This window comes from Geotrypetes seraphini, chromosome 18 (genome assembly GCF_902459505.1).
Source record: "Geotrypetes seraphini chromosome 18, aGeoSer1.1, whole genome shotgun sequence".
NCBI classification, from domain to species: Eukaryota; Metazoa; Chordata; class Amphibia; order Gymnophiona; family Dermophiidae; genus Geotrypetes; species Geotrypetes seraphini.
In genome coordinates this window covers 26,185,057-26,201,934 of record NC_047101.1, presented here as the reverse complement: position 1 = coordinate 26,201,934, position 16,878 = coordinate 26,185,057, and the positions used below count along the sequence as shown (strand labels likewise).

Sequence of the window (16,878 nt, the reverse complement as noted above, 5' to 3'; positions counted from 1 at the left end):
TTGTATGTCCAGTCTTCCAATTTCCTAAGGTCTTCTGCAATTTTTCAGTCTTACAGGGAAAAACTTAGCAAATAAAATGTAATAATTTACTGGATTGTTGATTCAACATTCCTTAATGAATGTGACTGTTGGACAGACTGGATAGACTATACAGGTCTTTATGTGTCATCATGTAAGTAGGGAAGAGGTTAAGGACTGTTGAACAGATTCAGCTCTGTTCTTTTTAAGAGCAGTTATAATTAATGTAGTTAATATATCATCTAAAAGCACAGCTGCCATTTAATTGTTGGTAATCGTTAACAATGGTTACAAATTGACTGCATAAGAATTTTGTTTGATGGTTAAAGTCCTCTGTATTTTCTGATAATCTGAAAAATTTCTATTCTTCTTTTCTGTGCAGTCTAACAACTAATCTCAATACATAGCACATCTCAGGACAGGACCCTAAAGGTAAATCCATTTTATAACAATCTAAATCTTTTAAAAAGGTAGTTTTATGATTTCTATAGTGCTACCAGACGCACGCAGCGCTGCACAGAGTCACAAAGAGTAAGAAAACAGTCCCTGCTCGACAGAGCTTACAATCTAAACAGGCAAGACAGACAAATAGGATGTCATTAATACAGTTAAGGGGAACGGTTAATCTTTTGGCTGGGTTGGAGGATTTAAAATTATTTTAATAATTGTTAATGCTCGTTGACAATGTTGAATAACGATATAATATTGATATTAGACCCCAAAGATCTTTAGTTATCTACATAACATATGTAGCAGCAGTACAAGATTTCCTATAATTCTCTGGAGGAATTACCTCTAAAGGTGCAAACCTGATTTAATAATCAAAATTGTTCACATTTGTGCAAACTCTGTCCACAGAGTTTACATAAGAACATAAGAATTGCTACTGCTGGGTCAGACCAGTGGTCCATTGTATCCAGCAGTCCGCTCACTTGGCGGCCCTCTGGTCAAAGACCAGTGCACTAACTGAGACTAGCTCTACCTGCGTATGTTCCGGTTGTCTTGAATCCCTGGAGGGTGTTTTCACCTATGACAGACTCCGGAAGAGCGTTCCAGTTTTCTACCACTCTCTGGGTGAAGAAGAACTTCCTTATGTTCGTACGGAATCTATCCCCTTTTAACTTTAGAGAGTGCCCTCTCGTTCTCTCTACCTTGGAGAGGGTGAACAACCTGTCTTTATCTACTAAATCTATCCCCTTCAGTACCTTGAATGTTTCGATCATGTCCCATCTCAATCTCCTCTGTTCGAGGGAGAAAATGTCCAGTTTCTCTAATCTTTCGCTGTACGGCAGCTCTTCCAACCCCTTAACCATTTTAGTCGCTCTTTTCTGGACCCTTTCGAGTAGTACCATGTCCTTCTTCATGTATGGCGACCAGTGCTATACGCAGTACTCCAGGTACTGGAGGGCGCACCATGGCCAGGTACAGCGGCATGATAACCTTCTCCGATCTGTTCGTGATCCTCTTCTTTATCATTCCTAGCATTCTGTTCGCTCTTTTCGCCTCGGCCGCACATTGCGCGGACAGCTTCATTGACTTGTCGATCAGAACTCCCAAGTCTCTTTCTTGGGAGGTCTCTCCAAGTACCGCCTCAGACATCCTGTATTCGTGCATGAAAACAAAACTCTGCATAAGGCTTTATTTTTCATTATTGCTTGTTTCTTTGTGTTATTTTCCCAATGGAAATTCATAAATGGGGTCTAATGTGATTTAACCTGCATTTCCTATTATTCTCATTATTAAGCATGGGAGTAATGAGAGAAAGACTTTTAACGCGCATATACTGGATGATACCAGGATGATCTCGGGGCTCAAGGGTCTCTCGTACGAAGAGAGACTGAACAAATTGCAGCTCTACACTCTCGAGGAACGTAGGGAGAGGGGAGACATGTTCAAAACATTTAAGTACCTCACGGGACGTGTCGAAGTGGAAGATGATATTTTCTTTCTCAAGGGACCCTCGGCCACAAGAGGGCACCCGTTCAAACTCTGGGGCGGAAAATTTCATGGCGACACCAGAAAGTATTTCTTCACAGAGAGAGTGGTTGATCATTGGAACAAGCTTCCAGTGCAGGTGATCGAGGCAGACAGCGTGCCAGACTTTAAGAATAAATGGGATACCCATGTGGGATCCCTACGAGGGTCAAGATAAGGAAATTGGGTCATTAGGGCATAGACAGGGAGTGGGTAAGCAGAGTGGGCAGACTTGATGGGCTGTAGCCCTTTTCTGCCGTCATCTTCTATGTTTCTATGTTACTGTATACACAAAATGTAATGCCTTCTGACTCTGGTGGAGGCTTCCTTGGGAGCCACTGTTTACTTGTGTGTGTACATTGACAGTGACAGTAGTTGCCTTCTTTTCCCAGGCTGGTCATCTCAGTTGCTGCCAGATACCATTTCCGTTTCTCTCTTTGCTTTCATATGTTCTTGTAGTTGTTTTTCTAGGTCTGCTGTAGCCTCTTTTGATAAATCACTCAGTGCTGATGAAGATCACCAGAGACTGCCCAACAAAAAACTAGGCTGGTCAGAGGCAGTTCTTTTTCCTTTATTTTATATATTTTAACTCTGAGTTTTATTATTATTTTCTTAACTGCCCTGCAGTGCCGTAGCCCTCTTTTCTGCCCCCCCCCCATGTGTTCCCCTTCCCTTAGACCTGTTTAGCTTCCCCAGTGCGAGCAACATCTCTAACTTGCTGCCCATGTCGGCGTCGGCTCTCCTTTTGATATCACTTTCTAGTCACATGACTTGGAAGTGATGTCAGAGGAACCTTGCCAGTACGAGGAGCAGGTTAGAACTGCTGCTCTTGCTCCGAAGAGCTAGAGGTACAATGGGGGGAAATTGAAGGTGTGTGGTTGGTGGGAGAGGAGTGAGAAGGAGCTGCTATGACCTCTGAAAGCAGCTACATAAAGTACTGCGAGAGGTCACAACAGCTATATGCAAGGAGTGAAGCTGTATATAAAAGGCAGAATTGAGATGATTTTACTTCTGCCCCCAATGATCGCCTTAAACCACCAAGGAAATCAGGTAGGCCCAGGGTGATGGGAGGCTTTGATCTTGCAGGCTCAGGGGATGAGGGAAGGGGTGGGAACTATTTTGGAGGTCTGGGAGGGAATCGGAAGCAGGTACCTTAAAAGGGAGTTATGAAGGTCTCAACTGATATTCAGTGGGGCCATAGTCATCATGGCCTGGCACTGAATACTAGGGGCTAACCTAACTACTGACGAGCAGCATAAAAAAAAGGAAAAGCTGACTGCCACTGACTGACATGCTGAGACATGTTGGCAGTTAACTATGCTCTATCTCAGTTTCTTGACGAGCTTCTCAATTGTGGTTCAATTAAGCAAGTATAGGTTCCCGAAGAAGGGGAGAGTTGTGTTGAAACAGAGCTCAGAAGAATCTGGGGCTGCAGTAGAGATCAAGTTTATTTTTATTTTGATATACCACTTACTCAGACAAAATTTTATCTTATTGGAAGTTGACTATGATATCAGCAATTTGGCTTCATGTATAAATTGCTGTATTTCTAAACTCCAAATGTGGGCATTTCCAAATTAAATTGAATGCTGCTAAAACCAAATTGCTTTGGGTTGGACCAAGATTATAAAAACTTCCTATTTATGTTATACTGAATACAGGTATCTCATTACACATATATTTTTCCTCTAGAGTATTGGGTATTATCCTTGATTCATCACTTTCATTTCACGAACAGATAAAGTCTTTGACAAAAAAAGTGTTTTTTTAGTCTACGTATGTTGAGGAAAGTTAGATCATTGTTCCATCAAGAATATTTTTCAGTATTGGTACAATCTACAGTGCTTGCCGAGCACTGTAGTTGGAAAAATAATGGAAGTGTTGCTGAAAGAAAGGATAGTGTACTTCAAGTTTCAAGTTTAATAATGATTTGATTTATCGCTTAATCCAAATTCTAAGCAATTAACATATTGATAAAATTACAATGTAAGGGGAATAATACAATAAATAAGACTGACAAAATTATTAACAAATTTGATAAGACAAGAAACATAAGGGAGGAGATGGGAAAGAATTACAATATATTTAAAAGATAAAGAGACAAATAAGGAAAGGGGGAAAGAAAAAAAATATATATATATAAAAAATATAAAACCCCTTTTTTTTTTCTTCTTCTTTTTCTTTTAAATTTAAATTTACTTCAATAAATGTTTGGAAAGAAAAAATTATATCGATTCAAAGACAAAATGATTAATTTATAAAGGCATCTTTAAAGAGAAAACTCTTCAGTTTACCTTTAAATTTTTCTATATTGGTTTCATCCCTTAAATGATTAGGGAGAGAATTCCAGGTTTGGGGAGCTGTAACTGAAAAAATTAACTGTCGTCGGGTATTTATAATTTTAAGGGAAGGAATCGTTAGTAGATGTTGTTCAGCGGATCTTAATGTTCTATTGGCGGTGTATGGTATCAATAACTTGTAAATAAAAGCTGGGGATTTAAAGAGAAGAGATTTAAATGTAAGCAGACATAGTTTATATGTTACCCGATGTGTAACTGGAAGCCAATGGGCTTCCCTAAGAAGCGGTGTTACGTGGTCGAATATTTTGAATGATCTGTAGACGTTTGATTTCCTTTTGAGCTATCCCGTTATACAGAGCGTTACAGTAATCTATTTTGGAAATAATGAGAGAGTGGATAAGAGTTTTGAGAGACTTAGCACAAAGAAATTGGGAAACAGAACGAATTTGTCGGAGGCTAAAGAAAGAGGATTTGACAATATTACTGATGTGGTCGTGAAAAGAGAGTTTATGATCAAATGTAACACCTAAGATTTTAATGTTATTGACTTCTTGCAACGGAACACCCTTGATTGTAATTGGAAAGTTAAGTTTTAAGTTATCTTTCCAGGTAAAGAGCATAATATTTGATTTATTGATATTCAGTGCTAGTCTATTATTATTTAGCCATTGTGATATTTTTTCAAGTTTCATATTTATTGTTGGTATGTCCAAAGGGTTATTGGTATCTATGGGATGTAATAGTTGAATATCATTGGCGTAAGCATAAACATTGAAGCCGATGGATTGACACAGAGTAAGTAATGGGGCGAGAAAGATATTGAATAGAAGTGGAGATAGTATAGATCCTTGAGGCACACCGTATGTTGTGGTAAAATTATTAGAAGTTTCGTTATTAAATGACACAGATGAAGTACGATCAGAGAAATAGGATTGAAACCAAGATAAGACCTGGTCTGTGACACCAATAGATTGTAGCCTATTTAGTAAGAGCTCATGGTCGATCGTATCAAAGGCGGCTGAAAGGTCTATAGAAATTAAAAGAACTGACTGGTGGTGATCCAAGAAATATTGTATGGATGTGGTCATACCTACTAATGAGTATTCTGTGGAATGGTGTTGCCTAAAGCCTGTCTGATTTGGGTGCAAGATGTTAGTTTTTTCAATGAAATCTGACATTTGATTAAACACCACCTTCTCAGTTAATTTTGATAGGAATGGGATGTTCCTTCCTTGAATCTAATGGGTTACAGGATCCGAGGCAACATGGCTTTACAAAAGGTAAATCGTGCCAAACGAACCTGATTGAATTTTTTGATTGGGTGACCAGAGAGCTGGATCGAGGACATATGCTAGATGTAATTTACTTGGATTTCAGCAAAGCCTTTGATACAGTTCCTCATAGGAGGCTGTTGAACAAACTTGAAGGGCTGAAGTTAGGACCCAAAGTGGTGAACTGGGTCAGAAACTGCCTGTTGGACAGACGCCAGAGGGTGGTGGTTAATGGAAGTCGCTCGAAGGAAGGAAAGGTGACTAGTGGAGTCCCTCAGGGTTCGGTGCTGGGGCCAATCCTGTTCAATATGTTTGTGAGTGACATCGCTGAAGGGTTAGAAGGAAAAGTGTGCCTTTTTGCAGATGATACCAAGATTTGTAACAGAGTAAACACCGAAGAGGGAGTGGAAAATATGAAAAAGGATCTGCAAAAGTTAGAGGAATGGTCTAATGCCTGGCAACTAAAATTCAATGCAAAGAAATGCAGAGTAATGCATTTGGGGATTAATAATAGGAAGGAACCGTATATGCTGGGAGGAGAGAAGCTGATATGCACGGACGGGGAGAGGGACCTTGGGGTTATAGTGTCCGAAGATCTAAAGGCGAAAAAACAGTGTGACAAGGCAGTGGCTGCTGCCAGAAGGATGCTGGGCTGTATAAAGAGAGGTGTAGTCAGTAGAAGGAAGAAGGTGTTGACGCCCCTGTACAGGTCATTGGTGAGGCCCCACTTGGAGTATTGTGTTCAGTTTTGGAAACCGTATCTGGCGAAAGACGTAAGAAGACTTGAGGCGGTCCAGAGGAGGGAAATGAAAATGATAGGAGGCTTGCGCCAGAAGACGTATGAGGAGAGACTGGAAGCCCTGAATATGTATACCCTAGAGGAAAGGAGAGACAGAGGAGATATGATTCAGACGTTCAAATACTTGAAGGGTATTAACGTAGAACAAAATCTTTTCCAGAGAAAGGAAAATGATAAAACCAGAAGACATAATTTGAGGTTGAGGGGTGGTAGATTCAAAGGCAATGTTAGGAAATTCTACTTTACGGAGAGGGTGGTGGATGCCTGGAATACGCTCCCGAGAGAGGTGGTGGAGAGTAAAACTGTGACTGAGTTCAAAGAAGCGTGGGATGAACACAGAAGATTTAGAATCAGAAAATAATATTAAAAATTGAACTAGGCCAGTTACTGGGCAGACTTGTACGGTCTGTGTCTGTGTATGGCCGTTTGGTGGAGGATGGGCAGGGGAGGGCTTCAATGGCTGGGAGGGTGTAGATGGGCTGGAGTAAGTCTTAACAGAGATTTCGGCAGTTGGAACCCAAGCATAGTACCGGGTAAAGCTTTGGATTCTTGCCCAGAAATAGCTAAGAAGAAAAAAAAAAAAAAATTTTTAAATTGAATCAGGTTGGGCAGACTGGATGGACCATTCGGGTCTTTATCTGCCGTCATCTACTATGTTACTATGTTAATTCAGTCCGTTTAGGTATTAAGCAGGGCAGTCTAAAATGACTTCAGCTGATACAAAATATGGCAGCTAAGCGAAAGTACGATCATTTTTCTCTTTTGTTGAGAAAACTTCACTGGCTTCCAGTCTGCTTCAGGATTCAATTTAAATGTGCATGCATGATCTTTAAGCTTCTCTATGGAATATTTGATCCTTTAGTTCCCTTATATTGGAACCATAAGAACCCATAAGAACATAAGAATTGCCGCTGCTGGGTCAGACCAGTGGTCCATCATGCCCAGCAGTTTTCTTACACTGCGGCCCTCTGGTCAAAGACCAGCGCCCTAACCGAGACTAGCCCTACCTGTGTACGTTCTAGTTCAGCAGGAACTTGTCGAACTTTGTCTTGAACCCCCTTCAGATCTTGCCATTTGAGGAATACACAGAGAAATAAACTATCTTTCCTTTCTTTTAAGGGTATTAAATCTATAGGAAAGCTTAATCAATCTTTTGCCTTCAAGCTGGTAGAGATGTGGAATGGACTTCCTGACTCCATTAGACTGATAGGCCAGCTACAACAATTTCGTAAAGCCCTGAAAACTCTGCTGTTTACATAAAACTTAAATGGCTTAACTATAGTATCAAAGAACTGACGATAATCCAGCTTTTTTTTCTTCTATGCTCTCTTTCTTATATACTGTAGTCTTAATTACATGTGAACCGAGTCGAGCTTCATTGGGAGATGACCCGGTATATAAATTGAAGTCATGCTGATCGTCTTCTTTGACTTCAGTGGCATGGTTCATCACGAGTACACACCACACGAGTATCACCACAACCATCAGCAAAGGATACAACCAAGAGGTTCTGCGTTGCCTTCGTAACGCTTTGAGAAGCAAACGGCCAGACCTGTGGGCAGCGAGCAATTGGCAGCTCCATCATGATAATGCACCTGCCCATTCTTCACATTTGATACGGCATTTCCTGGCCAAACACTTCCTCCTCAGTGTCTACTCTGTTACAATTCTTGGTATCATCAGCAAAAAGGCAAACCTTTACTTCTAACCCTTCAGTAATGTCACTCACAAACATATTGAACAGGATCGGCCCCAGCACCGAACCCTAAGGGACTCCACTACTCACCTTTCCTTCCTCCGAGCGACTTCCATTAACCACCATCCTCTGCCGTCTGTCCAGTTCTCCACTTTGGGTCCTAACTTCAGCCCTTCAAGTTTGTTCAAGAGCCTCCTATGAGGAACCGTGTCAAAGGCTATGCTGAAATCTAAGTAAATTACATCTAGCATATGTCATCGATCCAGTTCTCTGGTCACCCAATCAAAAAATTCAATCAGGTTCATTTGATAAGATTTACCTGTAGTAAAGCCATGTTGCCTTGGATCCTGTAACCCATTAGATTCTAGGAAGTTCACTATCCTTTCTTTCAGCAACACTTCCATTATTTTTTCCAACAACCAAAGTGAGGCATACTGGCCTGTAGTTTCCCGCTTCATCCCTGTGACCACTTTTGTGAATAGGGACCACATCCCCAGGAACCACTCCCGTCTCCAGAGATTTGTTGAACAAGTCTTTAATAGGACCCGCCAGAACCTCTCTGAGCTCCCTCAGTATCCTGGAATGGATCCCGTCCGGTCCCATCGCTTTGTCCACCTTCAGTTTTTCAAGTTGTTCATAAACACTTTCCTCCGTGAACGGCGCAGAATCTACTCCATTTTCCCGTGTAGTTTTGCCAGACAATCTCAGTCCTTCTCCAGGATTTTCTTCCGTGAATACACTCACCACATATCGGTTCCTAGCATCTTTTAGTTTAGCATTTCCATTTTTCATCTTCTGCCTTTCACTGATGTATTTTTGTCTCCCTTTTTTACATTTTTAGCTATTTGCTCTTCCGCCTGCACTTTCGCCAGAAGTATCTCCCTCTTGGCTTCTTTCAGTTTCACCCGGTAGTTCTTTCTATACTCTTCTTCTTGGTTTTTTTAAAATATTTCAGGAACGCCAACTCTTTTGCCTTTATTTTCTCCACCACTAGTATAGCTGACTTCCAGACCTTCTTTCCCTATTTGGGCCCTTGCATGGATGCTTCTATATTCTTTCGCTGAAGACTTCAAAATTCTACTATGGTGTTTCAACCATGTATGCTTGTTCTGTTGTTTCTCTCTGATTGACTTTTTCTGGGTTGCGGGAACTAACAAGGGTGGAGAGCCTTTCAGTTTAGTCTTCCCGTCACTACAGCTACTCCTCTGTTTTGCTGCAATGCAGGATCAACCAGGTGTAGTGGTTCTTCACTGCCTTCCACTGTTCCACTAATGTTACAGGGTGCTTTCCTGCGAGCATACAGACTATGCCAGTGTCTCCTATGTCCCTTTGCACTTCATGCCGGAGGTTTGGGAGTGGCTGTAGGGGAGTAGGAGGCCGCTCAGTCCTTTTTAGGATATTTTTCTTCTCCTGTTTTCTATCGCATCATTTCCTTCTTTTTGCTCGATCCATGGGAATTTGTTTGTACAGTGCACTTTGTGTGTTTTTCTTCACATTGCCTTCTCTTCATTTCCGGGGCCCTTTGGCCGCTGTCCGGCTGTTTAACATCCCTGAGTTCTCAGGGTCTGGAGTTTCTTCTCCCCAAACGTACGATTGGTTATCAGCCCCTTTCGGTTATCCTGTTCTATCACCCAGGTGCAGTCTTTTCAAACTTCCCGAGTCTCTACTCTGAGTTTCAAGGAAGCCTGTACTTCTATGTCATTCCTTCTGGCTTCCCGCAAGTACTTGCGCTTTTCTGTCAATCAGCGCAGTTTCCACTACCAGACCCTTCTTTATGGCCTATCATCTTCTTTCAATGTCTGGACGGAGTGCTTGCTTATTGTGGCAACGGCACTCAGATCTCACGGTCTTCAGGTTTTCTTTACCTGTACGACTAGTTATTCAGCAGTTTTTTCCTCTCAGGCAGTGGCCCTAGCGAAGTTTTTTAATCTTTGGGCTTTTTTTCCTAGCTTCTACTCAATTGAGAGCATTTTCAGGATCGTCTGCTCGCTCTCCTTTGCCTCTGTGTACACATGTTTCAAATACAAACATTCTCTGCAAAGCACTTGAAGGCTCTCTTAGGCCACATAGCTTCCACATAACATGGACCACTACTGGCAAGACTCCATCTTCATATTCCGCAGTGGACCCTTGCTCCTCAGCAACAGTGTATTTCTCTACCATCCTCTATTCAGCAGTTGCTTCAACGCTGTATGACCTCCTCCGTACTCTTCAGAGTTCTCTTTTTACACTTCCCTCCTTTTCAAGGGGTGATGTTGACAACCCATCTCCTTATACCTGGGAAGTGCACCTGGATGTCCTTCTAAACCAAGGTATTTAGTCCATCAAGGAGCACACCTTATCATATCAACTTACTGTGTTCAGAGTAATGTATTATGTTCTCAATGTTTTTTTCAACATCTCTTGAGCCCTGGAGTCCTTTGCATGGACAATCAACTACCCATGTACTCTGTAAACATGCACAGAGCCACAGGATCTCTCCTGTTATGTCATGAAGCTCAGAAAATCTGGCTTTGGGCAACCGCTTGTCTCCTTCTCTTGATGATTGCCTGTTTTCCAGGAGAGCAGAATGCCCTATCAGACAAACTAAGCAGAATTCTTCAGCTTAACGAATGGACTGCCAGCTCTGCAGCTCTCCATTCCATCTATGCTCAAAGAGGCACTCCACAGGTGGACTTGTTGGTGACTCCCACCAATCACAAGTTGCCCCACTTTTGCTTCAGACTATACTCATTGCACTGTCTGGGAAGCAGAGGCATTTCTTTTGGATTGGACAAGCATGTTTTTTCTATGCATTTCCGTCCTTTCATTTCATGTTGACGTCTTTGTTCAAACTACAACAGAAGTCAGCCACCCTGCTTCTTATAGCTACTTGGTGGCCCAGATAGAATTGGTTCTCCATTCTACTTCACTTCAGCACAAGGGAGTAAATACCTCTGCCATTTTTTTCCTACTCTGCTTCCTCAGTGGCACGGATATTCCAACCTGCAATTATTCCACCTAACAGCTTGGTTTCTTTTGGGCTGAACCCATCTGCATTACATCTCTCTCAGCCTGTCCACAATATTATTGAAGCCTCCAGGAAACCAGCCATGCAACAATGTTATCATCAAAAGTAGACTAGGTTTTCTTCCTGGTGTCTCCTTCATCATCACAATCCAACTTCATTGTCAGTGGAAATGGTGTTGGAATCTCTACTTCATCTGTCTGACTCTGGACTCAATTCTACATCTCTGTCTCAGTGCTATTCCAGCTTTTCACCTGCCAGTCGAGGGAAAGCCTCTTACTATTCATCCCTTGGTCTCCAGGTTCATGAAAGGACTTTTGAAGGTGAATTCACCTGTAGTCTGGGACCTTGATGGGGCTCTTTCCAGGTTGATGAAACCTCCATTTCAACCAATGGCCACAGCTCATTTCTAGTTTCTCACCTGGAAAGTTGTCTTTCTTCTTTCTCTCCCCTCTGCCAAGAGGGTCAAGTGAGTTCCAAGGATTAGTGGCGGATCCACCCTTCAGTTTTTCACCATGATAAAGTGGTTCTGTGCATGCACCCAAAGTTTCTATCGAAAGTGGTGACAAAGTTTAATTTCAATCAATTGTTTGTTCTTCTATTTTTTCCCCTAAGCCTCATTCTCATGCAGGAAAAACAGCTCTTTGCACTCTGGACTGTAAGGGTGCTTTGGCTTCTTACATTGCCAGGACAAAGCCTCATAGAACTTCTCCCCAACTCTTTGTCTCATTTGATCCAAACAAGTTGGGACATCCTGTTTTCAAGAGAACGATTTCCAACTGGTTGGTTGCCTATATTTCGTTCTGCTATGCTCAGCCTGGCCTGCACCTGATGAGTCAGGTCACAGCCCATACAATCTGAGCTATGGCAGCTTCTGTTGCTTTCCTTAGATCTACTCCTATTGAGGAAATATGTAAAACTGCCACCTAGTCCTCAGTTCACATATTCACCTATCATTATTGTCTGGAGTCTTTCTCCAGATGGGATGGGCACTTCGGCCAGTCAGTATTACAAAATTTATTTTCTTAAAGGCCAATGCTCCTACCATCCCATTCTAGTTAGCTTGGAGGTCACCCATATGTGAGAATATGCTGCCTGCTTTTCCTGGGATAAAGCACAGTTACTTACCATAACAGGTGTTATACAGGGACAGTAGGCAGATATTCTCACAACCCACCCACCTCTCCTGGTTGGCTTCTTATCTGGCACCTCTGTCGAGTGGGAAGGCACTCGCACATGCGTGGTGCGGGCTATCGCAAACCTTTTAAAATCTTAAGCTTCAGCACCAAATAGACTGGGGCCAGGGAATATGAGGGAGGGAGGGACCGAGGCAAGGGGAGGGGGAAGTAGGCAAGGGGTTCTGGATATGAATCTTTCTGTGTGGGAAAGAGGTGTGTGTGTGGGGGTAAGTGGTAGATTTGATGCGGTTGGAGGGATTTATGAGAGCTGTTCTGCATTAATAAACTTGTTCACTGATTTTACTGGAAGTTTGTCTATTAATCTAATCTAATCTTTGATTTTTTTATACCGATTCATCCCAACAGGAGGGCTCGACTCGGTTAACAAAATATTAATAAAATTATACAGGAGATTAGAGCAGAAACTATATCTTTTAGGCCATAATTTTATATTTTATGAATGATTATTTGAAAAAGAAGGATCATTAGTACATTTCTGAAATAAATATGTCTTCAAGTTTCAAGTTTCAAGTTTTATTGATTTTGATAAATCGCCTATTTTGTACTAAGCGAGCAACAATTAAAAAGAAATACTATACATAGTTTTAAAAGAGGTACATAAAAACTTCAGACAGACAATACTGACAAACTTGAGAAACAATGGGAAGGGATAAAGTAGGTTAAAGTTACATATTGCTTTTCTCAGAGGAGAAGAAATGGAAAATATGAAAGAGGAAAAAACATTAGGGTTGGGGGTTTAAAAAGTCATATTAAGAGAAGTTGAGAAAAAAAGAAATAGAAATTATTTAAAATTGCTGAAAAAAAAAAATTGTACTAAGCGAGCAACAATTAAAAAGAAATACTATACATAGTTTTAAAAGAGGTACATAAAAACTTCAGACAGACAATACTGACAAACTTGAGAAACAATGGGAAGGGATAAAGTAGGTTAAAGTTACATATTGCTTTTCTCAGAGGAGAAGAAATGGAAAATATGAAAGAGGAAAAAACATTAGGGTTGGGGGTTTAAAAAGTCATATTAAGAGAAGTTGAGAAAAAAAGAAATAGAAATTATTTAAAATTGCTAAAAAAAAAAAGGATTAAAAAATAATATTAAGTGAGAAGGTTTTAAATATTAAAAGAAGTTTTAAAAAGGAAAGTTTTTAGATTAGATTTAAATAAGTTCAGGTCTTTGGTTTCTCTAATGTATAAAGGAAGGTCATTCCAAGTGAGGGGAGCCATGACTGAGAATATGTCGTGACGTCTGGTTCCGATGATCTTTAGAGAAGGCACAGTAAGTGTTCCTAAAGCAGTTGATCTTAATGCTCGGGACGAGCTATATGGAATTAATAGTTGATCTATAAATAAAGGTTCATTATTGAGTAAAGCTTTGAAAGTTAGAAGTGATATTTTATAGGTTATTCGTTGATTAATCGGGAGCCAGTGTGAGTCTATTAAAAAGGGTGTTACGTGATCGTATTTTTTGCCATTATGAATGATTTTAACTGCAGTATTTTGTATTATTTGTAAACGTTTTTTTCTTTTTGTGTAATGTTTAATAAGAGTGAATTACAATAGTCTAATTTGGACATGACCAAAGAGTGTATTAAAATATTCAATGATTTAGGTTCCAGAAATTTAGACATCGAACGGATTAGGCGCAAGCGAAAAAAACAGCATTTTACCACATTGCTGATATGTTCATGGTATGAGAATTTGTCATCAATAGTGACTCCTAGTAATTTTAGTGATGATACTATTTTAATTGGTAGGTTGCTTATTAGAAAAGGCGCTGACAATGTTAATCCTTGCTTCATTGGAAAAAATAAGGCTTTGGTTTTGGTAATGTTTAATGCTAATTTGTTTTGTGAAAGCCAGTTTTTTATTTTTTCAAGTTTTTGATTAATTGCAAGTATTTCATTGATGTTTTCGGGATTAAATGAATGAACAAGCTGAATGTCGTTGGCATACGCATAAATAGTGAAACCGATAGATTGGCTCAAACTAAGTAAGGGTGAAAGAAAAACGTTGAATAATAGTGGGGAAAGAATGGAACCCTGTGGGATTCCATAATTCTGAGAGAATAGTTTAGAGTTTGCATTATTGAAGTTTACTGTTGAAGAACGATCGGCTAAGAAGGAAGTGAACCATTGTAATGAAGTATTACAGACACCTATATTTTGTAATCGGTCCAATAAAAGCGAGTGGTCGATAGTGTCGAAAGCAGCTGAGAGATCAAGGGAAAAAAGAATAACGGAATCATGGTGGTCAAGATGATAAATAATTTTTGTGGTCAGACCTATTAAAGAATATTCAGTGTTGTGGTTTTTTCTAAAACCAGTTTGATTAGGGTGCAAAACGTTTGTAGACTCGACAAAATCTGATAATTGATTGAATACCACCCTTTCAGTAATTTTAGCTAAAAACGGAATGTTGGCGATAGGGCGGTAATTAGTAGGGTCATCAAGACTAATTTTACGATCCTTTATAATAGGGAGAATTACAGCTGATTTCCATGCCTTGGGTAAGGTCCCAGTAAGGAGACTCTTTTTGACAAATGAAAGTATAAAGGGTCCAAAGCAGGTGAAATATTTCTTTAATATTGCTGGAGAGATAATCTCTGATACAGAACTTTTTAAATTTGTTTTTTGGAGAATGAGTTTAATATCTGTCAATGTTGGTATGTTGAAATTTGAGCATTTGGCACAGGGAAGTATAAATTTGCTAGGTGAATCAGGATAATCGATGTCTTTGTTGGTATCAAATTGCTCACGTATTTTTGAAATTTTATCACAAAAAGCATCAGCTAAATCTTGAGCTGAGAGAGTTGTTTTTTTTGTGTCCTTTTGTGAATCAAGAGTGAAAGATTTCACAATCGAGAATAATGTTGAGGAGTTTTTAGCCGATTTAATTTTATTTGAATAAAAGGATTTTTTTTCAGTATTAATTTTGTTTTTAAAGAAAAGTGATAGTTCATTATATTGATTCAAGTTTTCGACAGTTTTATTTTTTCGCCATTTTCTTTCCAGGGACCTGAGTTGTCTTTTAATCAGGGTAAGTTCTGGTGAGAACCAAGGGTTTTGTAATTTCCTACTAGATATGGTTTTAGTGGTGAGGGGAGCTTCTTTGTCCAGAAAAAGTTGAATTGCTGTATTCCAGGAGAGTAATTGTTCTTCAAGAGTATCAGTCTTCAGTACTTTACGAAAAGTGGGTAGATAAGAGAGAACTCTGATTATAGAAGGAAGGTCATTCCAAACTTTAAGTGTTGCCTCCTGCCCACTATCCCTGCTAACTCCCACTAGCTACCAAAGGTTGTGCTCCCCCCTTAGACAAATAACCTCCAGGCAAATTGCTATCTTAGACACAGCCAGCAACAGCACTCCTCAGTCAGTCAGCCCACTCCCTCAGACGCAACAGACAGACAATTAGCATTCACTCTGCAGCTCCAGGCACACAGGACAGGCAGAAAGTAGACAACACAGTGACAGAGAGCCAGGTGAGTGAGTAAGTGGAAATGGAAAGGAGGGTGACAGATATCAGGTAGGAGAGTTACTGAGTGCTAGATTGGCTGTCTGTTTGTGTCCCTGTCTCGACCTTAACCTAACCTGCCCTGTTTCTCTGATTGGTCCATTTCTCACCCCACACCTATACCTTGCAGACCTCTGCCATCCCACTTAACCATTCCTCCTTGATGATCTAGCATGAGAACATGTTTTATTGGGTTAGACCAGTGGTCGGCAAACTGCAGCCACTCATGGCTTGTCTAGAGCAGGGGTGCCCAACTGGCTTCCCTTCCCTTCTCACTGCCCTCCCCCAAGCCACCGCCATTGGGGAACAGGCTACCGCCATCGGGGAATAGGCCGCCACCGATGCCATTGGGGAATAGGCCGGCGCCGAGTTCTGAGCTCTCCCTGCTTCCCTTCCCCATAAAGAGGAGCGCAGGGCTGACCAACTCTCGCCACCCGGCGAGAATTAGTCGGCCCCACACTCCTCTTTACTGGGAAGGGAAGCAGGGAGAGCTCAGAACTCGGTGCCAGCCTATTGTCCGATGGCGGCACTGGCAGCCTATTCCCCGGCGGCGGTGGCTGCAGCATGTTCCCCAATTGCGGTGGCTTGGGGGAGGGCAGGGAGAAAGAAAGAAAGAAATGGGGGACAGGGAGACAGAAAGAAAGGGAAACAGACAGAAAGGGAGCATGAAGAGAGAAGCACAGACAGAAAGAAAGAAAGGGGGCATGGAGAAAGAAAGAAATGGGGCATGGAGAGAGAGAGAAAGACAAACATACAGAAAGAAAGGGGGGCATGAAGAGAGAAATAAAGAAGGGGGCAGGGTGAAAGAAAGAAAAAGTTGGGGGAGGAAATGAGGTCTGGAGGAGAGGAAGCATACAGGAGGCTGAAAGAAGGGAATAAATATTGGATGCACAATCAGAAGAATAAAGTGCAACCAAAGACCAATGAAATTAGCAGACAACAAAGGTAGGAAAAATGATTTTATTTTCAATTTAGTGATCAAAATGCGTCCGTATTGAGAATTTATATCTGCTGTCTATATTTTGCACTATGGCCCCCTTTTAATACACCGCAATAGCGGTTTCTAGCGCAGGGAGCCTATGAGCATCGAGAGCAGTGCAGGGCATT

At 41.0% G+C, this 16,878-nt stretch overlaps 1 protein-coding gene across 4 annotated transcripts in view; it reads left to right on the top strand.

The window, feature by feature from the left end:
* Nucleotides 1-338: 338 nt before the first annotated feature.
* SLC23A1 (solute carrier family 23 member 1) overlaps nt 339-16,878 on the top strand; it is a 131,090-nt gene continuing 114,550 nt past the window's right edge. For 2 of the 4 annotated variants that reach the window (XM_033927306.1, XM_033927302.1), the window contains exon 1: nt 339-450. The gene's annotated coding sequence lies outside the window, so the exon portion shown is untranslated. Of the gene's footprint in view, nt 451-15,671; nt 15,740-16,878 lie in introns of those variants that run through there. The other 2 variants (XM_033927303.1, XM_033927304.1) reach the window with 2 other exon arrangements.